Raw genomic sequence first — 11,159 nt, 5'->3', positions numbered from 1 at the left:
GCCTAGAAGGAGGGACTTGAAGCTTCTCAAGGCCAGATGAACTGCCAGTAGCTCCTTGCAGTTGATGTGTAACTCGCTTTGAACCGCATTCCACGTGCCCGAGCATTCCCGACCGTCCAACGTCGCACCCCAGCCCGTGTCCGATGCGTCCGAGAAGAGAAGGTGGTCGGGGGTCTGAACAGCCAGTGGCAGACCCTCCCTGAGGAGAATGTTGTTCTTCCACCAAGTCAGTGACGACTTCATCTTCTCGGAAATAGGAACCGAGACCGCTTCTAGCGTCTTGTCCTTTCTCCAGTGCGCAGCTAAGTGAAATTGAAGGGGGCGGAGGTGGAGTCTCCCTAACGCGATGAACTGGTCCAGTGATGAAAGCGTCCCTATCAGACTCATCCACTGTCTGACTGAACATCGGTCCTTCTTCAGCATGGACTGGATGCATTCTTGGGCTTGACTGATTCTGGGGGCCGACGGAAAAGCCCGAAAAGCTTGACTCTGAATCTCCATTCCTAGGTATACTATAGTTTGGGATGGGACGAGTTGGGACTTTTCTATATTGACCAGGAGACCCAATTCCTTGGTCAGATCTAGAGTCCACTGTAGATTCTCCAGACAGCGACGACTTGACGCAGCTCTTAAAAGCCAGTCGTCCAAATAGAGGGAGGCTCTGATGTTTGCTAAATGTAGGAATTTGGCAATATTCCTCATCAGTTTGGTAAAAACTAGAGGTGCCGTGCTTAGGCCAAAGCACAGGGCTTGGAACTGATAGACAACCTTCCCGAAAACAAACCTTAGAAAAGGTTGGGAATCTGGGTGGATGGGGACGTGAAAGTAAGCGTCCTTTAGGTCTAACGAGACCATCCAGTCTTCCTTCCTGACCGATGCTAGAACCGACTTTGTCGTCTCCATGGTGAACGTCTGCTTTGTGACAAAGACATTCAGAGAACTGACGTCTAGCACCGGTCTCCACCCTCCTGTCTTCTTCGGCACTAAGAAGAGGCGGTTGTAGAAGCCCGGGGATTGATGGTCCCGGACTATGACTACCGCTCCCTTTTGTAGTAAGAGAGACACCTCTTGCTGTAAAGCTAGTCTCTTGTCCTCCTCTCTGTACCTGGGAGAGAGGTCGATGGGAGTTGTTGCTAGAGGGGGCTTGCGTAAGAATGGAATCTTGTACCCCTCCCTGAGTAACTTCACAGACTGTGCGTCTGCGCCCCTGTTCTCCCAGGCCTGCCAGTAGTTCTTGAGCCTGGCTCCCACTGCTGTCTGAAGAAGGTGGCAGTCAGACTCTGCCTCTAGAGGACTTGGAACCCTTCTGCTGGAGGCTCTGCCACGAAAGGGCGGAATGAACCTTGACGCTGGAGTGTCCATCCTGGGTCGAGGTACTGAGGGCAAAGGGGTGGTTTTGCGTGCAGAAGACGCCACCAAGTCATGGGTGTCTTTCTGGATCAAGGAGGCAGCAATCTCCTTAATCAACTCTTCAGGGAAGAGACACTTCGAGAGTGGAGCAAACATAAGCTCCGACTTTTGACATGGGGTGACTCCAGCTGACAAGAAGGAGCAAAGGTGATCTCGCTTCTTGAGAACCCCAGACACGAAAGAAGCCGCAAGCTCACTAGAACCATCCCGTATGGCTTTGTCCATGCAGGACATGATGAGCATGGAAGTTTCCTTATCAGAGGGGGAGGTCTTCCTGCTCAGCGCTCCCAAACACCAGTCCAAGAAGTTAAAGACCTCGAATGCGCGGAAAACTCCCTTCATAAGATGGTCCATATCCGAAGGAGTCCAGCAAATCTTGGAGCGTCTCATAGCCAGCCTGCGGGGAGAGTCTACCAGACTTGAGAAGTCGCCCTGGGCAGAGGCAGGAACTCCCAAGCCGAGAACTTCTCCCGTGGCATACCAGACGCTAGATCTGGAAGCAAGCTTGACCGGGGGAAACATGAAGGATGTCTTCCCAAGTTGCTTCTTGGACTGCAACCACTCTCCCAGTACCCTTAAAGCTCTCCTGGACGAGCGAGCGAGTACGAGCTTCGTAAAGGCAGGTGCTGCTGACTGCATGCCTAAAGCGAACTCAGAGGGAGGCGAGCGTGGTGCTGCAGACACAAACTGGTCCGGATATAAATCCTTGAACAGCGCAAGCACTTTCCTAAAGTCTAAGGAGGGAGGCGTAGTCTTGGGTTCTTCGATGTCCGAGTGTTGGTCGTCAAGATGTGCAGCTTCGTCATCATCAGAGATACCATCGTCTGAATGTTGAGGAGGAAGAGGCAACGGAGTGGGCTGGACGGCTGAGTCCGGCAGCACGGGTGCATGCGTGGCTGCGCTGGACCCAACATCATGCCACTGTTGGTCAGTCTGAGAACTGGCAACAACCAAAGCTGAGTGGGTGCGCAAAGAGTCTACTCCCGACTGTGGAAGGATAGCGGAGACCACCGTGGGATGCGGAGGCTGACGCACCGCGTCAAAACACGGCAGCCTAACTCTACCCTCCTGTTGTTGTGGTAGCTCACGCACGGCAACGGAGGGTTCCGTGCGTCTGTGAACGTCAGCATGCGTCTGGCAGGGTCGACTGCACATGGGTGGAGGAGCTCTCACAGCTGGAGAGTGGGAGCAGGCAGCCTCAGCGTCTGCTGGGCGCACAACCGTGGCAGGTTGTAGGTTAACGGGTGCAGCGTTAACCTTCTCCGTAGCCGGAGTGTGGGAGCAGGCAGCCTCAGCGTCTGCTGGGCGCACAACCGTGGCAGGTTGTAGGCTAACGGGTGCAGCGTCAACCTTCTCCGCACGAAACTCCTGCATAACCGCAGCTAACTGAGTCTGCATAGACTGCAGTAAAGACCACTTAGGGTCTACAAAAGCGGCAACAGACGGAGCTACTGTCCGTTGTGACTGAGGGTCTAAAACAGCGGGTGCGGCAACAGACGGAGTTACTGCCTGTTGCGGTACCACTTTGCCTCTCTTAGGAGGTGTGCAGTCGTCGGAGGACTGCAGCGAGTCAGAACTGACCCAGTGGCTACACCTGGGCCGTTGGACTAGCTCGGAAGGGACCTTACGTTTAAGAGGCCGTGAGACCTTGGTCCATCGTTTCTGTCGAGAAACCTCTTCCGCAGACGAGGAATGAATGGGCTCACTCGTCTTCTTGTGGGTGGGACGATCTAGGTAAGATACGTCCGAAACCACGGAGGGTACGTCTGTACGCTGATTAAAGCCTGTCGAACCCTTTGGTCGTACGACATTGTTTCTCCCCTGGGCTTGGGAGCTTGCAAGAGGTCCCGGACTGGGAGGACGACAGGCACGAACAGACGCACCCTCATGCGTAACACTGACACTTTTCACTGCACTGACACTCACTTCACTTCCCACTGCACTTTTACCTTTCAACTCTCTGACGTCAGCCATGAGTTGATTGCGGTCATTCGCCAATGACTCGACTCTCTCACCTAGAGCCTGAATGGCACGCATCATATCTGCCATTGAAGGTTGATGAGAGCTAGCAGGGGGGTCGGGTGCAACCACTACAGGGGAAGGAATAGGTTGAGGGGCATGGGGAGAGGAAAAATCAATTGAGCGAGACGAACTCCTCCTGATCCTATCCTTCTCTAGCCTACGTGCATATTTCAGGAATTCTTGAAACCCGAATTCCGAAAGCCCAGCGCATTCCTCACATCGATCTTCCAATTGACAGGCTTTACCCCTACAATTGGAACAAACGGTGTGCGGATCGATAGAGGCCTTCGGAAGACGCCTTGAACAGTCCCTAGCGCTACATTTCCTGTACTTGGGGACTTGAGAAGGGTCAGACATCTTGAATTAGTCAAAGGGGGGAATTCAAAATCTATCCAAGTCGTCAACAAATAATCCAAAATCCAAAAAAGAATGCAAGGAAGTATTGAAGATAACTTCTGCACAGCGATAGCTAATAACCAGAAATGAATACTTCACCAAATAACGTGAAAATCAATCCAGAAAACAAGAGCGTATTCAGTAGGTCTTGCCGGTGGCACGACAGAGAGAAAATTGGTTCTGTGTTGACATCGAGTACTTGAGTACCTGCTCGACAGATGGCGCTGTTGATGTACACCCCCACCTGTATAGCGATCGCTGGCGTATTCCGCCCGTAGGTTTTTTCTGTCGGGCAGCAGAGCTGACAGCTATATGATCATCGGGTAAGTTTAATATTGAAAATTAATTTTTGCCTTGAAGGTCAGAAAAGCAATTCAGCAGAACAACTAGCAGTTACACTATGAGATTAAAAAAAAGTTGGTCCCTAGTAGAGAGATTGAGTGCATATCATGGCCAAAGGGACCCTGCAGACTGGGTAAAGCCTAGTATTTGCTGTGTGAAGTGGACTGAATACATTAACCCCTGCAGGGACCAGATACTCACAGAAACCCAGAGCGCCAAACCAACTATATTGTAGTATACATCTACACCTGCATTGTAAAAGGAATTTACTTTCATTACAGTTTAACAATTATGAATATGCTGTATTCTTTTTTCTTACCATGCATTACTGCATTAAGCATAGTACCATACAGAATACATCAAAGTTTCCTGTCACTTCACAGCACAGTTACCACCCATCCTGTAAAATGCATTCGTTCAGTATTAGGGCGTGAGAGGAGTTCTGTATTGAACTAACACAGAATGCCATTTGCTCTATATTCGGCCGTCCGCGTATCATTATTGTAAAATTACACGTGTATTTCTAGTCAATCTTGCCAAACAAAAATTATCCTGTTATCTATGTTTGTCACCCAAAACAGTGACCAGACAGCACATCTGTCCTCTCTCAATAGAAGGATGGTCAGGGCACCAGCCATCCCTTCAGATACTACCACTATAGAGTCATTGGGTCTTTTGACAGGCAGACAGTATTACATTGGATCTTCTCTCTGGTTACAATTCACTTTCCCTTTGCCTACAGATACACCGAATAGGCTGGCCTATTCTTTACATATCTCCTCTGTCCTCATATACCTGACAACACTTAGATTACCAAAATAGTTCTTTGCTCAAGGGGTTAACTACAGCACTGTATTTGTTCAGTGGCTACTTTCCTCTTGGTAAGGGTAAAAGAGACTTTAGCTATGGTAGGCAGCTCTTCAAGGACACTCCAAAATCAAACCATTGTTCTAAAAATATTCTATTTCCCCTATTTCCTTTCCTCACTGGGCTATTTTCCCTGTTGGGGGCCTTGGGCTTATAGCATCCTGCTCTTCCAACTAGGGTTGTAGCTTAGCAAGTGATAATGATAATGATAATAATAATGTCTTGGTCAGTGCCATAGCCTCTGTACCATGGTCTTCCACTTGCACTATCTTGGACTAGAGTTCTCTTGCTTCAGGGTACACTATTATGTAGTATAGCAAGTAATAATAATAATAATAATAATAATAATAATAATAATAATAATAATAATAATACAAACTGTGCCAACTTCAACAGATTATGTTGCGAGGATATTCTCAATTATGCAAACCGAGTAGACTAACAGTAGGTTTAGTATGTGGCCTACCTTTCGAATATGGCCTACAAAATTCAATCTGTTTTAGTATGTGGCCTAACCTAACCTTCCCTTTTCTTACCTAAACTAAACTAACCTAACCTAACCTAACCTAACCTAACCTAACCTAACCTTACCTTAGCTTACGTAACCTAACCTTACCTTAGCTTACATAACCTAACCTAACCTTACCTAACCCAACAAGCCCGGTAGGCTACATACTAAACCTGAATAAAAAAAAGTAGGCCATATACTAAACTGGCACCCAGTAGGAATAGGTGCTCCATTGAGTTCATTGAATCCAAGCTCTTTGTAACCATTAATTTTTTCAAAACCATTGAGGACACAACGTTCCTAGCAGCATGGAGGAACTATACATAATATTCATGGGAAAGTTTGGAAGACTGGGAATGACCAATATCAGTGCCAGTTTACTATGTGGCCTACCTTTTTTTATCCTGGTTTAGTATGTGGCCTACCTGGCTTCTTAGGTTGGTTAGGTTAGGTAAAGTTAATTAAGGTTAGGTTAGGTAAAGTTAATTAAGGTTAGGTTAGGCCATATACTGAAACAGAATTTCGTAGGCCATATTCGAAAGGTACGCCACATGCTAAACCGGCACCCCAAAATCAATAGTCTATTTCCCCTATTCACTGAAAATGTGTATGGTGTTACTTTTCAATGATTTTTGTAGTTTAGCAGTGGAAAAAATCCTGCACCTGATTTTACATTGTACTGAAGTAATAAAATATACTTGATGGTATACCTAAAAAAAAAGTGGAAATGATGCGATAAAACTTACCTATGAAATAACGTTTTCATGGCCGTCTTGGAGAGTCTGAGATATAATCATTCTAAGCTAATCTTTAACTATATGACGGTCACCCCTACAGTAGGCTATGATATAAATCATTTAATAAACTTGCAGTGTTATGGAGATGGAGAAATGATGGTTTCGCTCTGTAAAATAAAACATTATAAGTAACTAAACACAATGGTGTCGGTGTAATGGTCTGCTTTTCCCCCGTCCGAAATAAGGCCCAGGATATATATTCCCCCGGGGAACTTTGTCCCAGATTACCTCTTTGCTTGGTGGAGGTAACTATTATTTCGGACGGGGGGAAAAACAGACCATTACACCGGGTCATAAAATTAAGTCATTAATTTCTTTAATTTTAATGTCTTTAGAGTAAGCAGTTCAACATTACCTCTTGCCAGTACTAAGTTTGTAACCTGGGAATGGGGGTCCGGGGGCTTGCCCCCAGCTAGGGGTTGTGACCTGGGAAGGGGGTCTGGGGGCTTGCCCAGGCTAGGGGTTGTGACCTGGGAAGGGGGTCTGGGGGCTTGCCCCGGCTAGAGGTTATGACCTGGGAACTTCTAGGTTAGTTTAGGTGGGTTTGTTAGGTTCTGTACCCTATTGTACCTTTTTATATTTTGTGTAAAGGGTATATGGAAAAATGCTTTAAAATACACATTATTATCATCGTAGCATTGCTAACGTTAGCAATGGCATCGTAACGTTGCGTAAAGTTGGTAACGTTGCGTAACATTGTATGTATATATATATATATATATATATATATATATATATATATATATATATATATTCCTAATATTTTGTCAAACATACCATAGATTATTTAATTCATCAAAATAGTTTCTCTGTAAGGGAGGGGGGGGGGGGAGAAATGGCCTAGGGTAGAAACATATCTTGGGGCTGAAATTCCCGCTGGGGGAATAACAGCCTGGGCTGCTTTTCCCGGGGGAGATCGATCCTAGGCTAATTTTCACGGGGGGGGGGAATCGATCTTTGGCTAATTTTCCCAGGGGAGGGGGGGGAAAATCGATCCTAGGTTAATTTTCCCAGGGGGGAAATCAATCCTAGGCTAATTTTCCCGGGGGGGGGGGGGGGAAATCGATCCTCTAATTTTCCCGGGAGGAAATCGATCCTAGGCTAATTTTACTGGGGGGAATTTCAGTCAGGGGGGGAAAAAAGTCCTGCTACACCAGTTTAGTATGTGGCCTACCTTTTTTTATTCTGGTTTAGTATGTGGCCTACCTGACTTGTTAGGTTAGGTAGGTTAGGATAGGCTACATACCAAAACATAGAATTTTGTAGGCCATACTCGAAAGGTAGGCCACATACTAAACGGCAACCACATAATTACTGCATAATCAATGACAACCCAATAAACTATTAGTTTGTATCAAAATTCTGTAAAATCAAATTTCCATAATCAAGTTTGTCACTAAGTAAATCTACATTCCATAATAATCTCTTAAGTAATTATTCTTCTATTCTTGTCCACACTGTAAGCCTTCCACACACTCTCATGAAGGCATGCATGTACAGTATGTAACTTTAACATGACAACGTGCGGCGAACATTATACGTGGGACCACTTCAGTTGTAAAAGGTTTAACTGCCACTAATGAATGGCAAAGACAAGGGACAGTGGTAATACCCTAGCTAGTAGAACAATGCCCTAGAGACTGACCATATATGCAAATGAAAAGCGCACAAGCCCATGACTAGGGAGGGACAGGCAATGGCTGCTCATGGCTCAATAGGTAGACCCATTGGATCCCCCAAATAAGCCCCATCCTTAGCAAACAAGGATGGTGTGGCTGCAGACACTTAAGAAACTATCGAGCAATTTGAGTGGGGCTCGAATCCGTCTGACAGTGGCAGATCACCCAGCAGTGACGTTTTCAACAGGCCCTCTTATAAGAATATAAACATTTTTTTTCTACCTGTGAAATGCTTTAGTAAACAAAATTCAATTTATCATACTTTCATGTTGCCTCACAGTAGCCTATACTATGAAATACTATAAAATAAAAAAATACTTAAATGTTACCTCACAGTATACTATAAAATACCATTATACAAAAAAAATCAATGTTAAACGAGAAAATTAAGCATACCAATATATTGACGTTCTGGTCGTTTCCAAACCGTCCTTTTTAACTTAGCTTTTCACTAATGGCAGTTGAGACAATAGGCCTAGTCTTGAATCGTTTTGTAAACTCGTTGATCAGCAGAGAAATATATGACTTCCCCCTGTAAGAATATGATAATATAATAATAAACTGTAAAAAATATTCCTTAATTAATACCATTTAAAAAACTGCCAAATGATGTCAAACTCTTGGTAGTTATGAAGTCGTGACATACAGCAAATCCATGTTCCCTATTTACTAAAGTATTTGTTATTATATTCATGAAAATCTTTTCATTTGCACAAAGGGCATCACATCGGTTCACAGCAGTTCTAGTGTTATTACTATTATTATTACTAGCCAAGCTACAACCCTGGTTGGAAAAGCAAGATGCTATAAGCCCAAGGGCTCCAACAGGGAAAAAATTATGAGAACAAATTAACAATAAATCATTCTAAAAACAGTAACAAAAAGTTGAAGGTCAGTTTCGAAATAAATTCGTTACGTGCTTTAATCGCAAGTCTGGGTTAGTCAAACCTCAAAGCTGTAAGAGCCCATGGCGAGCCACGCAAATGAGGCAATATAATGAATAAATAAACGAATAGTCAAAACTTTAACAATTATCAGCGGGATACCATCCAACATATAAAAAAAGTTAAAAGTTAGCCAACGTAAGGTGAACAAGCTTCCTGGCATCAGATGTAATAGTGTCAATACGGAAATACAGCATACTACGTTGACTTCGGAATGCAATAACGTGATATCTTCCCAAAATTAAATTATAACTAACAATTTTACCAACATTTGGTAACAGACCAAAGTTGATTTATCCAATTAATTTCCGAAAAATTAAATACACGTATATCATTGGATTTGTTGTGCTGTCAAAGATAAAGATTTTTAGTTTTAAAACCAAAGCCAATAAAAAGTGTTCCAAATTGCATGCACGAAAGTTGTAAATCTCATCATAAAATAAATGTCATAGTTGAAAACTAAAGCACGGACCTTAGTTATTCCAGTTTAGGAAATCGTTAATATTTATCTATTAGTTCCAAAAATTTATTTTCCTGCTTATTCATAGGCTTTAGATAGTACTGGTTTACTATTCCCCGCCAGTACAAGGATATTTTGCTGTCTATTAGAGCGCTATCTTCTGCTGTAATGTTCCCAGTTTCCTCATTCATCTGAATTTCAAACCTTTTGCAACTTCACCTTTCTCGTGCAAATGCAACACACACACACACCTCCTCCTCTAGGAAATGAGTGGATTCCAGTACAAGTTACAGAGTACACCAAATTATGTAATTTGTCCAAACAGGTAAGAGTAAGTAGGTCTGGCTATCTGTTCAGCTACGTGCATTGACTTGTCGTTTCAATTATACAGAAATCTATTGGGTTACAAACAAAAGTAACTTCCCCTTAAAGTAAATAAGAAAAAAAATCAATTTATCAGAATAACAAGCTAAGGAAGCCAAAATATACTTTAACAATACACATAGGCCTACGTGGCAAACGGTTGACAGCTAAACATCAGCAACAGTCAAATTGGTAAATCATCATAGATTATACCACATTATACTGATGCAATACACCCATCGCAGTAAGATAACGTAAGTAAAGGGATAAAGGACAAATAACTATTCTTGAACAACATACGTCACTCTTTGGGAGGCAGAAAACACTGCTACAGCAGGGCATCATAAATCGCGTATCGATGTTCACAAGGGAGAAATAAAACTAGTAGTTTAAGTCTCGTCTTTGCCTGTTTGAGGGTGACGAAAACTGGTACACTCGCTGCTGAGCTCTCATTGGCTAATGCCCGCCGCACCAGCCAATCAGAATCCACCCACACAGCACGTGGCAAGCAAATGTTAAGGGCGATATTATAATAGTAATTGATGGCATTTTCAACCTTACGGATTCGTATGCATTTGCCACGCTCCAATTTCTGGATAGCACGGGGTTCACCTCCACGGCTTCCCCTTCACCTAGTTGTCAATTACCCATTGTGTCTATAGGCAGTGTACGCGAGATTAACTTATAATTTAGTGATTTATGACTAATGAAGACGCTTTTAAATTAGGTAAGTTTCAAAATATGTTAAATAATATACTTGTTTGTGGATGGGATGTGTTTCGTTCCCATTACTGTAGTATTTAAGGTTACGTAAGTGCAGATTTTACCGTGGCCAAAGCTCAAAGCTGCCTTTGATGATAATTCAATAAAACTTTATTTTGCATCATCAAAATAAGTTAAGTATTTCATGGGTGATGGAAATTGTGGCATGTGACAGCTACAAGGGTCTTCGTGAAATGAGTGGTTCACGTAGTCTATAGGTATTTATTGAAGGTGCCTGAATGGTAGATTTTTCCGTGACTGTGATACACAAGCCGAGATATTTGTGGTTATTTTAACACCAGTCGTATCAGATGTTAAGGTTATATTGAAATGTGATATTTAGGAGTTTTTTGTTTTATTAAGAAATTTCTTGTTATTCCGGTTACTTGTATTATTAAGTCTAGCTTAATAAAATGTCTTGTCATGTCCGTATCTAGTGAGGAAATGAGTGGGAATTATGAACAAGAACATTAATTTATAAGTTGACAGGTAATGTCTTGAAATGGAAGAGGCTGAGTAACGTATCTTGAGAATAAATATAACGGATGGTGGTAGGATGAGGTGAGGAGTAAGTCACTAGATAAGCAAGCTTAGCAAGAAGCTTGAGAG

The 11,159-nt window shown here is 43.5% G+C and overlaps 1 long non-coding RNA gene across 1 annotated transcript; it reads right to left on the bottom strand.

Annotated features, from left to right (window-relative positions):
- Positions 1-6,296: 6,296 nt before the first annotated feature.
- On the bottom strand, positions 6,297-10,209 carry LOC137614708 (uncharacterized). Its single transcript, XR_011039129.1, has 3 exons — positions 10,089-10,209; positions 8,418-8,553; positions 6,297-6,449 (listed from the first exon to the last, which is right to left on the bottom strand). It is a non-coding gene; the product is annotated as an uncharacterized lncRNA (long non-coding RNA).
- Between the last annotated feature and the right edge of the window lie 950 nt (positions 10,210-11,159).

This window comes from Palaemon carinicauda, chromosome 21 (genome assembly GCF_036898095.1).
Source record: "Palaemon carinicauda isolate YSFRI2023 chromosome 21, ASM3689809v2, whole genome shotgun sequence".
Taxonomy (NCBI): Eukaryota; Metazoa; Arthropoda; class Malacostraca; order Decapoda; family Palaemonidae; genus Palaemon; species Palaemon carinicauda.
The sequence above is the reverse complement of the archived record's forward strand: the minus strand, read 5'-3'. Positions and strand labels throughout refer to the sequence as shown.